Raw genomic sequence first — 20,265 nt, 5'->3', positions numbered from 1 at the left:
AAAGATCCTCCTCTGGATGCCTACTCCGAGGGAAGCTTGGAGGACGGCAACAAGGGAGAGGGCCTTCTCAGTGGTGGCCCCCAAATTATGGAATAATGTTTGCGACGAGGTGCGCCTGGCGCCAACACTGTTATCTTTTCGGCACCAGGCTTAAGTTAAGACTTTCCTCTTCTCATGTGTTTTCAAATTGTTTTTAAAAAATGTGTTTTTAAATTTGTATATTTTTAATGTTTTAATTGTAAACTGCCCAGAGAGCTTTGGCTATGGGGCAGTATACAAATGTAATAAATAAATAAATAAACCAATCAGCATGAAAGGAGAGTATGTTAGCTACTGAGAAGAGTCTTCCCAGTGGCTCTCTCACCTCCTTTCACTCTGATTGGCTCCAATCAGCAGGAAAGGATGAGAAAGCATGTTAGAAGATTCTTCTCAGTGGCTAACATGTGCTGCTTGGCTTGCAGAATGCTGGAGTCATAGGGACCAGGCTGGGACCCCGCTTGCAAAAAAGTAAGCGGTCTAAGGAAAACACCCTGGATGACTACACTCCTGGTGATTCCCAAGACACTTGCCCCATCCTCATGCACGGGAAGTTCACCCAGTTGGGCTTGAGCTGCACCCCTCCAAAACACTCTGCTCTCCCATCAGCACCCCCAACATTCAACAGTGTTCTATTCTTCCCCAGACCCCAGTTCTCACACACATACCCCTCCCTGGAGCCATTTCTGTGCTTCTGAATAAGGAGGGATTTGTGAACTTTCTTCAGTACAAGGCTGAAAGTCAAGGGGGGGGGGAATTCAAGAAGAGGGAAACATAGGGAGCTGCCTTATACTGGATCTGACCATTGGTCTATCTAGCTCAGTATTGTCTACACTGACTGGCAGCTCTCCAGGGTTTCAGATATTTCCTGCTCTACCTGTAGATACACTGGGGATTGAGCCTGGGTTCTTGTGTGTGCAAGCAGATGCTCTATCACTGAGTAGTGGCGGTTCCATGTCAGTGGGGCCATGGAGTCCGCTCCAGGTTTTAGTCTGGACTTTCCAGGAGCTGTCCAAGGTGCTGCCCCACACTTGATGTCATATATGATGTCTGGGGTAGGGCAGGTAGGCAAAGTTGGCTAAAACTGCCTGGCAAGCCAAATGGGGAGGCCCACAAGCTAGAGGTTCTTCATCCCTGTCTACCTTGACTGGACCCAGAGGAAATTGAAATTTTCCCAGGAGAAGGTGAGGAAAACCCCCACATCTGATGTAAGCAAAAAAGAAAAGAAAAGCACTAGTGACCATCACACAGGAATTCCGTCGGCTATCACTCAAAAGGTCCTTGCACACCTTCCCCAAGGTAATTATAGCCCATTAAAAACTGTGACTCATTTGCTTCATTAAGAGACCTCATTAGGATGAGTTAAGGCGCGCACTCTTGCATCTTTTTAAAAAATTTATTGCCAGGGGCAAAGTGTCACCTCCAAAACTTTAAAGTCACATTGAAGAAGCCCTGCAAGCGGGAAAGAGAGCCGCTGGTCTTTAGTGGAGAGAGATGAAAAAGGTCTTTGATGCCGAGCTGTAAATCTGCTCAACAGAAGGAAGCTCTCTGGGGTTTAAAGTGCTGACAGGTAAGTGAAGGCTGCGCAAGAAAGAGAAAGTGGCAAAGGCATCTTCGGTCGCCTCCAGACTGCCAGTATTTTGCAAGAGGGATGCAGTCGCACACCAGATGTTTAGGTTGGCGCAATTAAAGTGGATTAAAGCACTCTGGTGCAACAAACTCGCTTTTTTTTTTTTTTTTAAAGGCATTTTTGTGGCTTGGAAAATCATGGGGAAAATGAATTCCAAAGTGTGGAATGAACAAATTATTCATGAAATGGAAATGGACTGCCTTCAAGTCGATCCCGACTTATGGCGACCCTATGAAGAGGGTTTTCATGGTAAGCGGCATTCAAACCACGACACAAGTTTATCAGGGTGAATTCTCTTTGTCGTGCGACAGGGTAGGGAATGTTTTCAGCCTAAGGGCCACATTCTCTCCTGGGCAAGCTTCCAGGGGTCACATGCCAGTAGTGGGCAGGGCCAGAGGCAAAAGGGGGCAGAGCAACAGATGCAAATGTTACCTTTGTAGAGCAAGCTAGTTTCTACACACACCTTCATCCAGGCAGGCAAGGGGCATTCTCAGAGTTCAAGCACACTTTCCCAGCCAGGAGAAAGAACTTCAGGAGGGTATAAAGTCGGCCCAGTGCAGAATGTGGCTTAGGAGGTCTGTGGAGTCTTGAGGGCCACAAAGACAGGCTCAGAGGGCTGCATTTGGCCCTCAGGCCTGAGGTTCCCCACTCCCTGTCATATAACCTCCCCACAAACAAATCAGAAAGGATGCTCAAGAAAGACTGGACGTTGCAAACATCTGTGTAAGCTTCGTGCAAGCAAATCAGGGTGAATGCTCACCAAGGAGCCCTTAGCATCAACATCTATGTTGCAATGTGCTAGGAGTTTGTGATGGTAGGAAAGCTGCCAGCTGCCATTGGTTGACTTGCCCGGATGTCACAGAAGGAGGAGGAGGGACAGAGGGTCAGTGGCTGCCATTGGCTGACTTGCCCGGATGTCACAGGAGGATGAGGAGGGATAGAGGGGATGTCACAGAAGGAGGATGAGGAGGGATAGAGGGAATGTCACAGAAGGAGGATGAGGACAGAGGGTCAGTGGCTGCCACTGACTGACTCGCCTGAATGTCACCAAATGAGGAGGAGGAGGGACACAGGGTTAGCGGCTGCCATTGGCTGAGCTGTTCCAACCCTAAAGAGGACCACAGCAGGCAGGAGAGCCTAGGCGAAGAGGGGATCAGAAGCCTAGCAGAGGAAGCACATGGGGTCTACGGAGGCAGAGTTGGGATGAGGAGTGGTGCAATGCAAGGAGAGGCACATGGCACGCACTTTGTGGCGCAATGGTAGCCCATCTGACTCCAGTTGAAGCACAGTGGGGGTCAGGTCTTTTCCTCTGGAGAAAGAGCATAGGTCAGAGGCAGAGCACACGCTTTGCATGCAGAAGGTCCTAGGTTCAATCCCTGGCAACTGCTTCAGGTACAGCTGAGAAAGACCCATCTAAAGCCCTAGAGAGTTACTGCCAGTCAGTGTTGGCAATGCTAGCCAAGGTGGACACATAGCACGACCTGGTCTGAATTAGTTTCTGATGAGGCCGGGGGGGGGGAGCCAAGAGGGAAAGACAAATTAGGGAGAGAATGATGGGGAAAGGCTTATATACACGTGCCCAGAGGATGCAGAGGTGAAGGAAACTGAAATTTGGAAATTAGCAACCAACTGTGAAGGTTGGCTGAAAATAATACACACACACACAAAGGAAATTATGTATTCTGAAATTTGCTGTGTCTCCTCCAGTTGTCCACACTGTCAAGCAGACATCAATCAATCATTTATTAAGGTCAAAGACCAGCACTAAGCAGACATAAAGCACTTATTTCCATAGGAAGATCTGAGAAAAAGAGGAGAGGGCGGACCAAGACTCAGCGAATACTACATGAAATTTAGCCAGTCTCATTTTCCGAGCAATCGCTATCAGTTTCTGCTTCTTGAAATGTGTCATGTTATTTATCACGGACTTTGAAAAACTGAAGGTTTGCCTAGACTGGAACAGGCTTCTATACCCTTTTACACATCAAAGCCCAAAAGTTTTCAATTTATCCAAAAACTGCCTTTAAATGTTTTCTGTTTTTCACATATCTAACTGGAAGTACAACAAACCACAAAGATCCAGCAAAACTCTACGCCAAGGTGACAAAAACTCCAAGATGGATTTTTTAAACAATAAAAACACCCCATGCAAACACGTTAAAAAACACCCCATGCAAACAATCTAAGCAAACTATCAACAGTTTGTTTATCTTGCATAATCTGTCCCGATCCTTCTTTGGAACAGGCACTGAAGCCCCATGCAGTGGTGGCAACTGGCTCCATGTCAGTGGAATCCGCTCCGGATTTTAGTCCAAACTTTCAAGGACTCCTTGAAACTTGTTTGGACTAAAACCTGGAGTGTATTCCACCGCCCCACTGACATACAGCCATCAGCCACCACTGACCACACCCACTCCCTCACTACAGAAATCTGTTCTGCTTCTACCTTGTGTATATTTCACCAGCAGTGTCCCACTGCAGCATGCAGGCCTATCTGTCTCCATAGACACAAGGGCTAGAAACATGAAAGAATCAAGGTTTGTTTGTTTGTTTTTTAAAAACACCCTCCAGCTTGCCGGATGGAATTGTGGAATCCTTGTGCCCTTGGCAGTAGCAAGGCAGGCCTCCAAAAACTCAAGGCGGCTTTCCCCCTGAGTGGCTGTCTGAGAACAGTCTTGCAACAAACCCTGGAATGATAAATAACATTCGAAATCTTCATTACAGAGATAAGTCCTGAGCTTCCTCCTCAAAAGAATGAGAGCGAAAGAAGGAACAAACCAGGGCGGCTGGATCCTGGCATCGCTTCCTCAGCAGCTGCTTCTCTCAAAAATCATTGTATAATCTGACCCTGATCTGAGCTCTCTCTCTCTCTCTCTCCTGTCTCTTTGGAGTTTATGTCTTCCTCCCTTCTAGGAATGGGTGAATACCTCCATTCCACATTCTCATTTTTCCAGTCTTCTACACTTTCCCACATCTGTCTGCATTTTTTTTTAAATCAGCATTTTAGTGTGGGTTTCTTCTAATATATGCATTTTGGCATCCACTTTCGCTCACTATATGCATTATTGCAAAGCAATGTAAAAGAATGCACTTTTGCATGTCATTTTCACTTACCTAGGCATTTATAGCCACATTTTACACTAGTATATGCATCTGCGTACACATTACTTGACTAGAGAACTGCACTGCAAGATTCAGAGAAATGCAAACGTCGAAGAATGGCCAAGTTTCAATCTGCGCCTTGTTTTGCAAAGTGCAAATTAGGGAAGTTAGCCTCCAAATGCAAGCTGAATTGAATTTCTCCCCCATGCCTACTCCCTTCCCCTCCTCAGTCTGATTTGATTCTGATAGTTTTGAGCTCTGTTGGCACATGACTGGATAATTTTTTTTTTAACAGCCTGGTCTAGCTTTGGGTAACGAAGGTGACTTTTTAAATCCTCTGGGGAAGGGAGAAAGAGCCTGATCTGATAAACCAGGGAGTGAAGGGGGGACAGGGATAGAAAGGGAGTTATTAAAGCCATCTGTGGAAAGTGCAGGTGGCTGCCAGGACGATCTTACGAAACGAGGCACATTAATAGCAGAGAGGGCCGCGGTGACCCATCAGTGCACGAGAGGAGCTAGTGGTCAAGCTGGAACTGGAGACTTTGGCTCTTGGAAGCAAATCCTGGCTAGGCAAGTGAATGGGCTGGTCAGACTCCGACACCAGAGGCCTTCAAGAGGCAGCTGGACAGCCATCTGTCGGGAATGCTTTGATTTGGATTCCTGCATTGAGCAGGGGGTTGGACTTGATGGCCTTACAGGCCCCTTCCAACTCTACTATTCTATGATTCTATGATTTTATCCTTCAATCCATAGCTACTTGATTCAAAATGCTTGCTCAAATTTTCTTTGTTGCTCTTGCATAAAAATGCAGTTTCATAACATATACATTCATACTCATCTGACAAGAAATTGGCCAATAAATCCTGTCTTGACCGGCCCTTATGTTGGATCACATAATGGTCCTGTTTGCACAGCAGCCAAGCAGATACAAACAGGAAGCCCAAAAGCAAAAGCAGATAAACTGGAACAGGTTCAGAGGAGGGCAACAAGGATGATCAGGGGACTAGAAACCAAGCCCTATGAGGAGAGACTGAAAGAACTGGGCATGTTTAGCCTGGAGAGGAGAAGACTGAGGGGAGATATGATTGCACTCTTCAAGTACATGAAAGGTTGTCACATAGAGGAGGGCTGGGATCTCTTCTCGATCGTCCCAGAGTGCAGGACACGGAATAATGGGCTCAAGTTGCAGGAAGCCAGATTTCAACTGAACATCAGGAAAAACTTCCTAACTGTCAGAGCCATACAACAATGGAACCAATTACCTAGAGAGGTAGTGGGCTCTCCAACTCTGGAGGCATTCAAGAGGCAGCTGGACAGCCATCTGTTGGGAATGCTTTGATTTGGATTCCTGCATTGAGCAGGGGGATGGACTGGATGGTCTTATAGTCCCCTTCCACTATTCTATGATTCTATGACTGCACAGCTGCCAACATCACACAACAATCCAAAGGAGACTGACTGAGTCTTGTTGCTCTGTCGCCTCAACGCCCCCACCCTTCTACCAAGAGTTGTGGGACATTACCAGACCACAAAATCCACGTGGCCCAGCATTCTGCTTCCAAACAGAGGACAGCCAGGTGACTTTGGGAGCTTGACAAACAGAGCATGCAAAGACGATGGCTATTGCTCTGTAATTCATCCTCAGCACTTGGTATTAGAGGTACACTGCCCTTGCACACAGAGGGGCACACACATGTAGGTAGCTTAATAGGTTTGCAGTTGTTCATAGAGGAAAGTCATAGAGGAAAAATCTACTAGCTGCCAGAGTTGGACAGAACCTCCGTGGACAGAGGCACTTTACCTCTAAACGCCAAGCAGTGGGTTTAAACGACAGGAAAGGCAATTCTGGCATTGCGTTTGTTTCATTTCTATAGCACCCATCAGGAAAAAAAAATAGCAACGGGAAAATAAATCAGCGCAAGACTGTAAAAACATCTCTCTGTCCATTAATACCAGGGCTGAGGAATGTACGGCCCTCCAGATGTTGTTGGACGACAACTCCCATCAGCCCCAGCCAGCATGCCCAATGGTCAGGGAGGATGCAACGTGTAGTCCAACAACATCTGGAGGGCCACAGGCCCCCACCCTTGACCCATATGCACACATATCACACACGCACAAATTGTACTTGTTATGCATTAAAAGGTCTGCGAGAATAAGAACATCATCTTCTACTTCAGGGGGAGAAACCTCTGGACCGGGAGCCAGATGTGGTCCTCAAGGTCTCTCTACCTGGCCCTCGGAACTCTTCCCACGATGCACCACCTCAGTGGCCCTGCTCTGCACCCTGAGCCTGGCTAGAATTTGAGTCCTGCAACTCACATAATGGCTCTTCCTTGCTCGAAGGACAGAGAGGAGTGTGTGTCGAAACTAGCCTACTGTACAAAGGTAAAATTTACATTAATTCCCTGCCCACTTTTGTCTCCGGCCCTGTCCACCACTGGTATGTGGCTCCCCAGAAGGTTATCCAGAAGGGAATGCGGCCCTTGGGCTGAAAACAGTTCCCCACCCTTGACCCAGTTCTCATGGTTGACAGCCACTGATTGACAGATAAATAGGTAGAAATCTGCATCAGGCTTTGCAATTTAAGTACAAAACACAAACACATATAAACAAAGGAGACAAATGTCTCAAACTCAATTAAAGCACCAATCATTTCGTATAAATCTAAACACAATCTAAGCACAAGAACGCTACTACACAGATAAAATTACCAAATGCAGTTGGAATTTTAAAATTATACAATCTGAGACATGGAGCATTGCTGTAGCCCTCATTTTCACAGCAGTTGCTAGAAATTTTGCAGTTTTTGCAGTCACCAGCTTGTTTTGATTAGCAAGGAGAAAAGTTGCGTAATAATCCACGGAAGCCCCTGGCTGAGACAACAATAATGGCGTGATTAAATCTTTACGTGAATCTCTGTACGTAATACCCATTGACAAAACTGTCCTTTAATCCTTTGTCTCCCTATCAGACTTCATTCTGAAATGGTCTGAATATATTGCAGGATCATTGACAGGTTTAATCCAACATCCTCAAATTATGTCCTTTTATCTTCTTGATGCTCTTTTTGTAGGGACATGGGAGAAGGCCTTTTCTGGGGTGGCCTCCATAAGAACATAAGAAGAGCCTGCTGGATCAGGCCAGTGGCCCATCTAGTCCAGCATCCTGTTCTCACAGTGGCCAACCAGGTGCCTGGGGGAAGCCCGCAAGCAGGACCCGAGTGCAAGAACACTCTCCCCTCCTGAGGCTTCCGGCAACTGGTTTTCAGAAGCATGCTGCCTCTGACTAGGGTGGCAGAGCACAGCCATCACGGCTAGTAGCCATTGATAGCCCTGTCCTCCATGAATTTGTCTAATCTTCTTTTAAAGCCATCCAAGCTGGTGGCCATTACTGAATCTTGTGGGAGCAAATTCCATAGTTTGACTATGCGCTGAGTAAAGAAGTGCTTCCTTTTGTCTGTCCTGAATCTTCCAACATACAGAACTTCCATCCCTCTGGGGTGGCTTCCAAGATACAGATACCAATAACCTTAAAATGTTTCTTTTCAAACATGTTTTTAGCTTATCTGCTGCATAGCATTTTCTTTCGGTTTTAGTTATGGCTCTTTTGACTATTTTATATTGCTGCTTGTATTTTTATGCATTTACTTTTTTATTTCTTTATTTCTTTATCAATAGCATTGTTCACTGTTGTTCTTACAGTGTTTTTCTGTTAAGCTGCCTTGAGCACTTCCTTTGTTAGCGATGGGGAAAATGGGCTATACACATACACAGGGAAAAATGATGGTGGTTGTTGTTATATGCCTTCAAGTTGATTACGACTTATGGTGACCCTATGAATCAGCGACCTCCAATAGCATCTATTATAAACCACCCTGTTCAGATGTTGCAAGTTCAGGTCTGTGGCTTCCTTTATAAAATCAATCTTGTTTGGCCTTCCTCTTTTTCTACTCCCTTCTGTTTTTCCCAGCATTATTGTGAATCATGTCTTCTCATTATGTGTCCAAAGTATGATAACCTCAGTTTCATCATTTTAGCTTCTAGTAATAGTTCTGGTTTAATTTGTTCTAACACCCAATTATTGGTCTTTTTTGCAGTCCGTGGTATACACAAAGCTCTCCTCCAACACCACATTTCAAAGGAGTTGATTTTTCTCTTATCTGCTTTTTTCACTGTCCAACTTTCACATCCATACACAGAGATTGGGAATACCATGGTCTGAATGATCCTGACTTTAGTGTATTGATAATCCTTGACAAGTTCAATGTCCTCATTGTCAACTTTAAAGTTACATAAATCGGGAATACCATGGTCTGAATGATCCTGATGAAAAATGGCAATGGAGGGATTAGAGTATGAATATAGGAAGCTGCTTAATAGTGATGTAGACCATTGGTCCATCCAGTTGAGTACTGTCTACACTGGCTGGCAGCAGCTCACCAGGGTTTCACACAGGGTTGTCCCCCAGCCCTGCCTGGAGACTCCAGAGCCTAGGACATGCAAAGCAGACAGAAGCTAATGGACCTTCCCCATAAAATACACACTGTGCTATATCTCAGTGATCCTAATTTTCCACCACTCATGATGACACACACATTTGCTAGTGCAAATTATTTGGGCCACTTTAAAGCACGCTATCTATGGCTCTGCACCAGACATGCCAAGACAGAAATCACCAGCTCCCGCTTCATCTCTTCTTTGCACGAACCATTTTCACATAGTTCCCCCCTCCAAAGAGAGTCAAATTAATCGTAGATGATCAAAGCATCAAAGCATTAACAGAAGTATAGTTTCCAAATCATGTGAAGTGTTAGTTCCCCTCTATTCAGCACTGGTTAGGCCTCATCTTGAATACTGCGTCCAGTTCTGGTCTCCGCACTTCAAGAAGGATGCAGACAAACTGGAACAGGTTCACAGGAGGGCAACAAGGATGATCAGGGGAGTAGAAACCAAGCCCTATGAGGAGAGACTGAAAGAACTGGGCATGTTTAGCCTGGAGAAGAGAAGACTGAGGGGAGATATGATCGCACTCTTCAAGTACATGAAAGGTTGTCACACAGAGGAGGGCCAGGATCTCTTCTCGATCGTCCCAGAGTGCAGGACACAGAATAATGGGCTTAAGTTGCAGTAAGCCAGATTTTGACTGGACATCAGGAAAAACTTCCTGTTAGAGCCATACAACAATGGAACCAATTACCTAGAGAGGTAGTGGGCTCTCCGACACTGGAGGCATTCAAGACGCAGCTGGACAGCCATCTGTCGGAAATGCTTTGATTTGGATTCCTGCATTGAGCAGGGGGTTGGACTTGATGGCCTTATACGCCCCTTCCAACTCTACTATTCTATGATTCTATGAAAGTGCTTCCTTGTATCCTTCTGTGGGCCCCAAGAGAGCAACCCAGGATGAAGCACGTCACAGCAGCAGGAGTACTGGTGGTGCCGCCTTGCGCCGGCTGTTCTCAGAGGCATCCAAGGTCACTTTGATTCCCGAGACTTCCCTCCCAGAGAAGGCCATTGTCACAGCTGAACAGCTGCCCAGAGTGACAGACGCACAAAGTCGTCTAATGGATGTAGCGCTTGTAATCTTGGAAACTAAAACCACCTCTCTGTTCTATCAGCCTGTCCTTGCTCCCTGCCTACATTTTCAAAGTTGGACGTTACTCTAAAAGAACAAGCAGGACAGGTTCTTACTAAGGGAGGGGCAATATAATATAGAAAGGTTTGCAAAGTTCGAAGTACATCCTAGCATCTTCTTTGCAAAGAGGTGGAAAAGCAATCAGAAGCCAAACAGAAGAGAATCTAGTTAACATCTGGAACTAGTGAAACCGACTGCTCCAGTGAAAAATCCAGAAAAAATAGAAGCTAACAGAGGACCTTGCGTGCAGAAAGTCCCAGGTTCAATCCCCGGCATCTCCAGATAGGCCTGGAAAGACTCCCTGCCTGAATCCCAGGAGAGCTGCTGCCAATCAGTGTAGACAGTACTGAGCTACATAGAACAATGGTTTCTGACTTGATACAGAAACGGAAAATGACAAAAATTAGGTGTGTGGAGAGTTTAGAGGTTGATGGAAGTGAGTTCATGATGATGTAATTTAGAGAAAGAAAAGAACGGAGAGGAAGGGGGGAAAGGATAATATTAGCAGATATAAGTTAAAGCACAGAGTATTTATTTAGATGTAATTTACAAATGTGTAATTATATGTATTTTCAGATGTTTTCCCTGTCTTTTGTCCGATGAATTAGTTTAAATAATAAAAACGAAAAAAGATGAAAAAGACTTCCACACACGAGGAAGAACCTTCCACTGGTAAATTAGTTTAAATAAGAAAAAGGGAAAAAAGATGAAAAAGCCTTCCGCATATGAGGAAGAACCTTCCAATGGTACAAGCTGTTCATTAATGGCGTGATCTCCATCAGAAGGCAATGGGCTCTCTTTTTGTCAGATGTTGCTATGGAGAGTCTGGAGGGCTGCCTATATCAGTGACATTGCAGCAGCTGATTCCGAGCATCAGCATGGGGGTGGACTAGATGACCTTTGTGGCCCCTTCGCACTCTGATTCTGATTTCCAGTGGGCATTCCCATTTCACCAAAATGAAGCACTGAGTAGTTTGGGGGACTTTTCTGAACAAGTGGGTGTGCAATGAACACCATGGTTGGACATTCTGAATTGTTATTCCTTATGCTCATTCAGGTCCTCGCATCGCTGCGCGTGGCATCCCCATGACTAAGAAACTGCACAGAGGCCTACATCCCTTCCAGTGTGGCTGTAATCACAGAGAAGGGGAGACCAGGGCTGTACCTGCTGGACCTAACCCCTGCAGCTGCCCCCCACCCCATTCACAACTCGTGGGGGACAGTAGCATAGTGGCAAATTCAGAAGTGCAGGGTTCCTTCACAACTTTCAGACACCACCACCATTTTTTTTGCTGCTGGGTTGAGAATAACATCCTTGTTTACACCTTCTCCCATAACAACAGGCATCCCTAGGAGCCAATAAGCATGAAAGGGGTGAGTGTTAGCTACTGAGAAGAGTCTTCTCAGTGGCTCACTCACCTCCTTTCACTCTGGCTACAATCAGCAGAAAAGGACCAGGAAGCACATTAGAAGACTCTTCTGAGTGGCTAACACACTCTCCACTCATGTTGATTGGCTTGTAGGATGCTGGAGACACAGGGACCCTGCTGAGACCTGGCTCCCCAAAAAAGGAAAGGGTCTAAGACACACACAGCCCGAAACACCAGACGACTACACCCCTGGTGAGGGAATATCTGTAGAGGGGACACAGATCAGGTATGCAAACAATGGGAAAAGCCTGTGTATGCCTTTGCAGACATTTCCTCCTAAAGGCAGGTATGACAGGAGGCCAGCCATCTTCTCTTCTCTTCTGTCCATGTATTACAATCAAGTGGAGTGGGGTGGGGCAGGGTGACTGAAAAGGGCTCTCACTTAACTTGCACCATTCCCACTTGTATGGGAAGCTTTGTACTTTCAACCCCTTGAGTCCGCCTGAACTCTACGGTCAGCTTTTCAGACACTTCCACCCTGTTCCCCCTTCTCCCCTGGCCCTCTGAAATTAGGCAGACGGTGACTGGAGAGAGGGCATTCTCAGAAAGGTGAGGTACGTGGGCAGAGAAGTGGCAGTTACTCATCATTCCCCAGCCACCAGCACAGACCTAGCTATTGCACATCTTCCCTCACTCACAAAGGCAGGCCATGTTATTTCATGCCCTTCCCCACTCGGTAGAACAGAGTGAAGAAGCAGCAAGTCATAGCTACCTCTTTTTCGGGGGGATGGGAGAAGATAACTATTTGGAAATGTGTTGGCTTATTTGGGCGACAGCCTGCCCCATCGAACAGTTTTTGCTCCAAGAAAATAAGAGCATGGATATTTGCATCATCCCCAATAATGAGGCTTTGCTACTTGCTCATACAGAACAAAGCAACAGCCTTTCCCACTTAATGGGAGGGGAGATTAGTTCTCTGTGACAAGGTAATCTAAATGTTATCAGCAAGAAAAGCTGATGTGCACTCTGCATACATGATGGAAATGAAGCAAGCCTGCTTAAAATTTTGCTTTCTTTTGCCTGACACAGAGAGGGGACAAGGACCTTTGGAAGGCACTGAAATCTCACCCTTGATCCCTGGAAATCTTTTAGTGGCACGCATGCACGCACACACCTTCTGAAATTACTCCAGAGAGTACCCACATGCATTCTAGCCATGAGGACCAGGCTTTTTTCAAATCCAAAAGTTGAGATTCTCACGAAGCAGAGTTCTGTGCTTGATGCCAGTGCAATCTCAAATGGAAAATGGAAAAGGACTGCCTTCAAGTTGATCCTGACTTATGGCTACCCTACGAATAAGGATTTCATGGTAAGCGGTATTCAGAGGGGGTTTCCCATTGCCTCCTTCTGAGGCTAGTCCTCCCCAGCTGGCTGTTGTGCTGTGTGTAGTTGTGTTGCTTAATTTCGTTTAAAAGCAGCACCACAGCAGCAGAGAGTAACAGTAGATGTTGAAATGCGAGTGTGCCAGCGTGTGCGTGCATTTGCCTAAGAAAGCAGGCTTTTACCCTGCATCAGCATCACTGAGACTGGAGACTTAGTAAAATAAGAAAAGCTACTTTATTTAGAGAAATACATAGTAGATAGAAAAGGCAAACCTAGTTCTAACTAACTAGCTAAGTTGGAGGCATAACTCCCAGGTGTAGGAGTCAGCCCCATGCTCAGAGAGAGAGCAGAGACAAAGGGAGTCTCCTCTCTCCTGGTCAGCCGGAGGACAAAGGAATGGAAAGGGCGGAAGGAGGAGGGGCAGGTAAGCTTCCCTAAAGGCGTCACAGTCTAGTGACAGAAGGAAGTCAGTCACAGCATCACAGGTAAAAGATAAACAAAGCCTATTCATCTGGAAGACCCTAGCCCTATCTTCCCTCTGGTGTTTAAACAAAAGAACAAAACAGGAGTTGCTCTTGCCCCACATCCAACACTGGCTAGGGCCTGCTCAGCTTGCCACAGCTGCACAAGCCAGCCCCTTCCTTGTCCGCAACTGCCAGCTGGGGGGCAACTGGGCTCCTTGGGACTATGCAGCTTGCCCACGGCTGCACAGGTGGCAGGGCACATAACACCCTGTGGGGGTGATCTTTAGCTGGCCTTTGACACCCAGGAGACACGAGCGGGGATTTGAACTCACAGACTCTGGACTCCCAGCCAAGCTCTCCTCCCCACTGTGCTATATCAGCTGTCTCAAACTACATACCCACCTCCCAAATAATGCCACTTCCTAGCCCAGATTCCCGACTTTTGTGTGGTTGGAATGCAGTCTAATGTATGAAGGTAAAAGTCACATCTGATACCCCACCCACTTTTGCCTCTGGCCCTGGCCACCACCACAGGAATGCTCCCCCCTCCGGAGAAAGTTGCCCATTAGGGAATGTGGCCCTTTAGCAGAAAAGGCTTCATCATCCCTGGGCTAAAGCTGCTCTGTGCATTGGCTAAACCAAAATCTGAAAGGGAGGCTCCCACTTATGATAACCCACTGACAAAGAGATGGAGGGGAAATTCAAATCGGTTTGCATTCACAGGCAAACCTACATAATTTGCACTTTCCAGAACAATGGACAAACCAAAACACAGCCATCCTCCAAAATTTGCACTTCTCTGAATTTTGCAATTCAACTCAATTCTCCAGCCAAGTAATGTGTACAAAAATGCATACGCTAGGATAGGATAAAATGTGCGCAGAACCGCATATATTTGTGAAAACAGCATGCAAAAATGCATTACAGTAGAGAAAACTGCTTTGCAAAAATGTGTAAATTAGGCAACAATTGTATAGACAACGAGCGCATATCAGGATAGCTTTGCACTCAAATGATGATGAATGTTCATAAGGGTGATCGCTCTCACACACAAAACTGGCGAGCAAATGTGAAGAAATGAACTTAACACTGGAAAAATGGGAAACAGAAAATTGACAGATTTGCCTACATCTACCCACCAACGCTATGCAGCTTGGCCATGTTACTTCCGACGTAATGTAGGAAAGGACTCTGGAAAGGCTTTTCCTTAAAATGGGGCAAAGGCCTCCAGAGGCACCCCATTTTCATGCACTCTTCAGAACCATCCCTTCCCCCCCCAACCAACTCTGCAGCAAGCTCTGAAGGAAGACACCCGGGCCAGCTCAAAGCTCATCTTGGCCTTTCCCCAAGTAGGCCCAGAGGCCTTCGAGGGGGTTACAAGGGAGAACAGCCAGAGTTGCTTATCCTGGGTCGGCTACTTTCCAGATTCTCCACCGAGGCCAACTGAAGGTCAACATGAAGAGATTTTTCGAGGCAGGCTGGCAGGCCTCACCCCCTCTTCATCACAGCAAACCGGGGATTTATGAGAGGGAGATGCACGAGGGGTTAGAGCACGTCAACTATGAAAAAGTACTTAGAGGAATCCCCCACCCTCCAAGGAAATTGATAGGAGTAAAAAAAAAAGGGGGGGAAAACTGGCTGAGGGCAGAACTAGACAAGAAGAAGGCAACCACCCAAAAGGGCCTCCCCGTGTCATTTTTCTCTACCTAATACGGAGTCGTGAGTTTCCATTAGACCAGGGGTGAGGAACCTCAGCCCCCCGAGGACTCTCTGCCTGAGCACATGTAGAAACTAGCTGACTGTACAAAGGTACAATTTATGCCTGTTGCTCCATCTACTTTTGCGTCTGGTCCCGCCCACCAATGGCATGCGGCCCCCAAAAGGCTGTCCAGAAAGGAATGTGGCCCTCGGCCTGACAAAAGCTTCCCCGCCACTGCATTAGACCACCACGTCGTAAGTCACCCGACCATACGTTGTCCCACAATCACTCATTATGGAGGGGAGCTTTGACACGGACTTGCAGTTTTTGGCAGCCCGTCCTTGTCTCAGAATGTCCAACCTTGCCCCCAAACCAGCAAAAGGGCAAAAGCACATGGAGAACGAAGACCTGTCAGGTGTTTTCTGAGGCTTTCCCCCCACCATGTATCTTTAGGCCTTTATTTTCCATCTTACCTGTTTCGTATGTTTCCACACATCCTCCTCCCAAGCGGAGTAGGGCTGAAGGTGAAATGGCCCTCCCTATTTTCATTGGGAGGAAAACCCTCGCCCCATTGGCAGCAATGAGGGATTGCCCCTCCAACCAATGGGGAATGGTGTCTCCAATGTCAGCGGGGCAGTGAATCCACTTCGGGTTTTAGTCTGAACTTTCAAGGAGCTGTCCAAGGTACTGCACTATATATTTAAAGCAGTATCATACCACTTTAAACAGTCATGGCTCCTCCCACAGAATCCTGGAAACTGTAGCTGGGGAAGGGTGCTGAGAGTTGTTAGGAGACTCCTCTTCCCCTCATAGAGCTATAATGCCCAGCACGCCCTGGGAAAAATGGAAATGGCCTGCCTTCAAGTCGATTCTGACTTATGGGGACCCTATAATAATAATAAAATTTTATTTTTAGGCCGCCTATCTGGCCGAATGAACGGCCACTCTAGGCGGCGTACATAGATTAAAATAAGATACAACATATAAATACAATTATAACATCAGTCTTCAGTTAATCAGCCCACCCACATCTGTACATTATAAAACTAAAATTACCTAGGAATCGTGTATGCCCGCTGAAAGAGCCACGTTTTTAATCCTTGGCGAAAACCTACCAGGGAGGGGGCATGGCGAAGGTCATATGGGAGAGAGTTCCAGAGGGTGGGGGCCATAATCGAGAATGCCCTCTCTCTGGTCCGCACCAGCCTAGCTGTTTTCACTGGTGGGACCGAGAGAAGGTCTTATGAGGCTGATCTCGTCAGGCGGCATATTTGGTGATGCTGGAGGCACTCCTTTAGATAAACTGGACCGAAACTGTATAGGGCTTTAAAGGTTAACACCAACACCTTGAATTGGGCTCGGTAGACAACTGGTAGCCAGTGTAGATCTTCTAACACTGGAGTGATATGATCCCGGCGGCGGCCGTTCTTGATCAACCGTGCCGCCGCATTCTGTACCAGTTGTAATTTCCGAACCGTCTTCAAGGGTAGCCCAGCATAGAGCGCATTACAGTAGTCTAAGTGAGAGGAGACCAGGGCATGCACCACCCACAGGAGCAGATGGACCGGAAGGTAGGGTCGTAGCCTCTGTATCAGATGTAATTGATACCAAGCTGCCCGGCTCACCGCTGACACCTGAGCCTCCATGGACAGCTGGGAGTCAAGAATGACCCCGAGGCTGCGAACCTGGTCCTTTAGGGGCAATCTTACCCCATTCAACACCAGGTCAATGTCTCCTAATCTTCTCTTGTCTCCCACAAGCAGTACCTCGGTCTTGTCGGGGTTCAGTTTCAGCCTGTTTCCTCCCATCCATTCACTTACGGACTCCAGGCACTTGGAAATAGTATCCACAGCCAACTCCGGTGAGGACTTAAATGAGAGATAGAGCTGAGTGTCATCCGCATATTGGTGGCACTGCAACCCAAATCTTCTGATGATGGCCCCCAGCGGCTTTACATAGATGTTAAATAGCATGGGAGAGAGGATAGAACCCTGTGGCACACCACAATTAAGAGGCCAAGGGTCTGAAACCTCCTCTCCCAATGTTACCCGTTGGTGCCTGTCAGAGAGATAGGAACGGAACCACCGTAGAACAGTGCCTCCAATTCCCATTCCCTCCAGGCGATCCAAGAGGATACCGTGGTCAACGGTATAAAAAGCTGCTGAGAGATCCAGGAGGACAAGGAATGAGCGTTCTCCCCTATCCAACGCCCTCCTCAAATCATCCACCAGAGCGACCAAGGCTGTTTCAGTTCCATGACCAGTCCTGAAGCCCGATTGGAATGGATCTAAATAATCTGCTTCCTCCAAGTGTGTCTGTAGCTGTTTGGCCACCATGAATAGGGTTTTCATGGTTAGTGGTATTGAGAGGGGGTTTACCACTGCCTTCCTCTGAGGCTGAGAGGCAGTGATTGGCGCAAGGTCACCCAGTGAGCTTCATGGCTATGTGCGTATTCAAACCCTGGTCTCCCAGGGTGTAGTCCAACACCTTAACCACTACATTGATTGATTGTTAAACTGCACTGGGAACTCTAGCTCTGTGACGTAAATTGGGTTTCCTAACAACTCTCAGCACCCATAACAAACTACAGTTCCCAGGATTCTTTGGGGAGGGGAGCCATGACTGTTAAAGAGGTATAATACTGCATTAAATGTTTAGTGCAGATGGGGCCTGAGACTGTTGCTATTTCTGGGTGGGATTCAATCACATGGTGGGAAATTCAGGTTGAGTAATTATAGCTGATTAGGTGGTCTTGTGCCATAAACCCATTTCCCCCAAAAGATTTGAGATAAGGAAAGGGACTGGAAAGTGGGGAGAAACACTTGCTTTGACACAACATCATTAAACCTCCACGCAAATAAATCAGAACAGACGCTCCTTAAAGATCCAACTTCATCCAATCTCCCTGCAAACAAATCAGGACGAATGCTTAATAAACAGGTCTCTCTCTCTCTCTCTCTCTCTCTCGTATGCACACCTGCCAATCCTGGCTTGTAGGCAAGTGCAAAAACCTTGTTAGCCCATTCAGATGAACCACCAAACGTTTGCCGCAAACAAGGGTTGGAAGTTCAGACCTGCATCTCATGAGATGATGGAGGCAGCTGCATACAAGCCTGCAGCTCCTCAGGCGCATTTGAGAAGCACCAAACCAAGCAGACATCTAAAGAGGCCCCCAGTTAAGTACCCTGAGGTCACTCATTTATTTTATTATTACCTCTATATCCCACTTTTCCTCCAAGGAGCTCAAGGTGGCATACATGGCTCGCTTCCCCCTGCATTTTATCATCACAACAACCTTGTGAGGTGGGTTAGGCTGAGAGAGTGTTACGAATCCAAGATCACCCAGCAAGCTTCATGGCTGAGTAGGGGTTTGAACCGTGGTCTCCCGGGTCCCAGTCCAACGCTCTAACCACTATACCATCATGGCTCGCCATCCTTGGCCAAATGCGAATTCAAACTCTGCTCTTCCTGGCTCAAGCCCATCACTTTTCTTCACTACATAATGCTAACTCTGGTTTTTAAAGCCCAGATGTTTCCCCACCCACCCCTATAATGTGGGAAATTGCACTTTAAGCATGCTCAAAGAGGGAAATACCAGGTAATAGGAAAAAGAACGGAAACACCCTTTTGTTTTACTCATGCAGACTGAGAAGTGACAGCCCCTTCATCCTTCTGAATAGTACGGAGAAATCACAGCGACACATTTCATGCACAAACGTTTGAAGAACACCTAATGTTTTGACACATTTGAGTTCACAGACAAAGAGGGTTTGCTTTATTTTCCATGACATAGATCTACAGTGTAACAGGCCTCGCTCTCTCAAACAGAACAGTATCTTATTGGCTCAGTTGCAACATTGCCCAAACTCTGACTTTTCTCATCGGGCAAGCACTCTGGGCAAGAAACTACATTTAGAGTTGCCACTTCTGGATTTCAAGAGTTCTGTCACCCTGGACAGAGTGCCTTTCCCCCCTTATTAGCTTAGATTATTATTATTTTAACAATCAAAAGGTTATGCCTCTGAGTTTAAACAGGGTACACTTCCCTTGTCAGTGGCTGGAGTACTAGACTGGAGAGGGAAAAACTAGTTTCAAATCCCCACTCAGCCTTGAAAATCATTGGATGTCCATAGGCCAGTCACTATTTCAATGTGATCTACCTTGCAGAGTAGTTGTGAGGATACAAATTATGGAGGAGTGATAAGGAACCATACCACCTGGAGCTCCTTGGAAAAAATGTTATAACAATAGCATTAACCGTGAAGGGAGCCAACTTCCTTTAAGAAAACAGGGAAATGTGTGTGCAACTCAGGGCCTTTCAAGACAATCACTATTTTCAGGTGGGATTCAGGTTGCAGAATTATAGCTGGATCTGACTTTTTGTGAGAAGGAAAAGTGATGGGGAAAATGCACTGAAATGTGTGGGCTAAGATTTGCTTGATACAATGCTGTATAACCTCCCTGCAAACAAACCACAATGAATGCTCAGTAAATAGTTGACGTCATCTCACCACCCTGCAGACTTTGTTAAAAAAAAAATTCAGGATGAATGCTCAATAAACTGGCCATCTGGAAGCAACACTGATCTCTTAAAAAGTTGCAGGATTGTGTACCACAAAGTGGTATCGTAAGGTATATTTCCAGCAGATGTATGCTATTCATCTTTCCTAAAGCTGCAACGGCCAGGACACACATAGGGAAAGAGGCAGTACGATGGCACCTGAATGCAGCAGCAGTTGCCAATGACAAAAGGTTTGCGTCCAATATGCGTTACTGAGGTTATCATACTTTGGACACATCATGAGAAGACATGATTCACTAGAAAAGACAATAATGCTGGGAAAAACAGAAGGGAGTAGAAAAAGAGGAAGGCCAAACAAGAGATGGATTAATTCCATAAAGGAAGCCATAGACTTGAACTTACAAGATCTGAACACGGTGGTT

General features: G+C 46.4%; 1 protein-coding gene across 1 annotated transcript in view; it reads right to left on the bottom strand.

Annotated features, from left to right (window-relative positions):
- The window catches only part of ZBTB47 (zinc finger and BTB domain containing 47), a 55,618-nt gene that overhangs the window by 22,262 nt on the left and 13,091 nt on the right, over positions 1-20,265 (bottom strand). The gene's annotated exons all lie outside the window — the stretch shown is intronic.

This window comes from Rhineura floridana, chromosome 10, assembly GCF_030035675.1.
Source record: "Rhineura floridana isolate rRhiFlo1 chromosome 10, rRhiFlo1.hap2, whole genome shotgun sequence".
NCBI classification, from domain to species: domain Eukaryota; kingdom Metazoa; phylum Chordata; class Lepidosauria; order Squamata; family Rhineuridae; genus Rhineura; species Rhineura floridana.
This window is presented reverse-complemented; position numbering and strand designations above follow the sequence as displayed.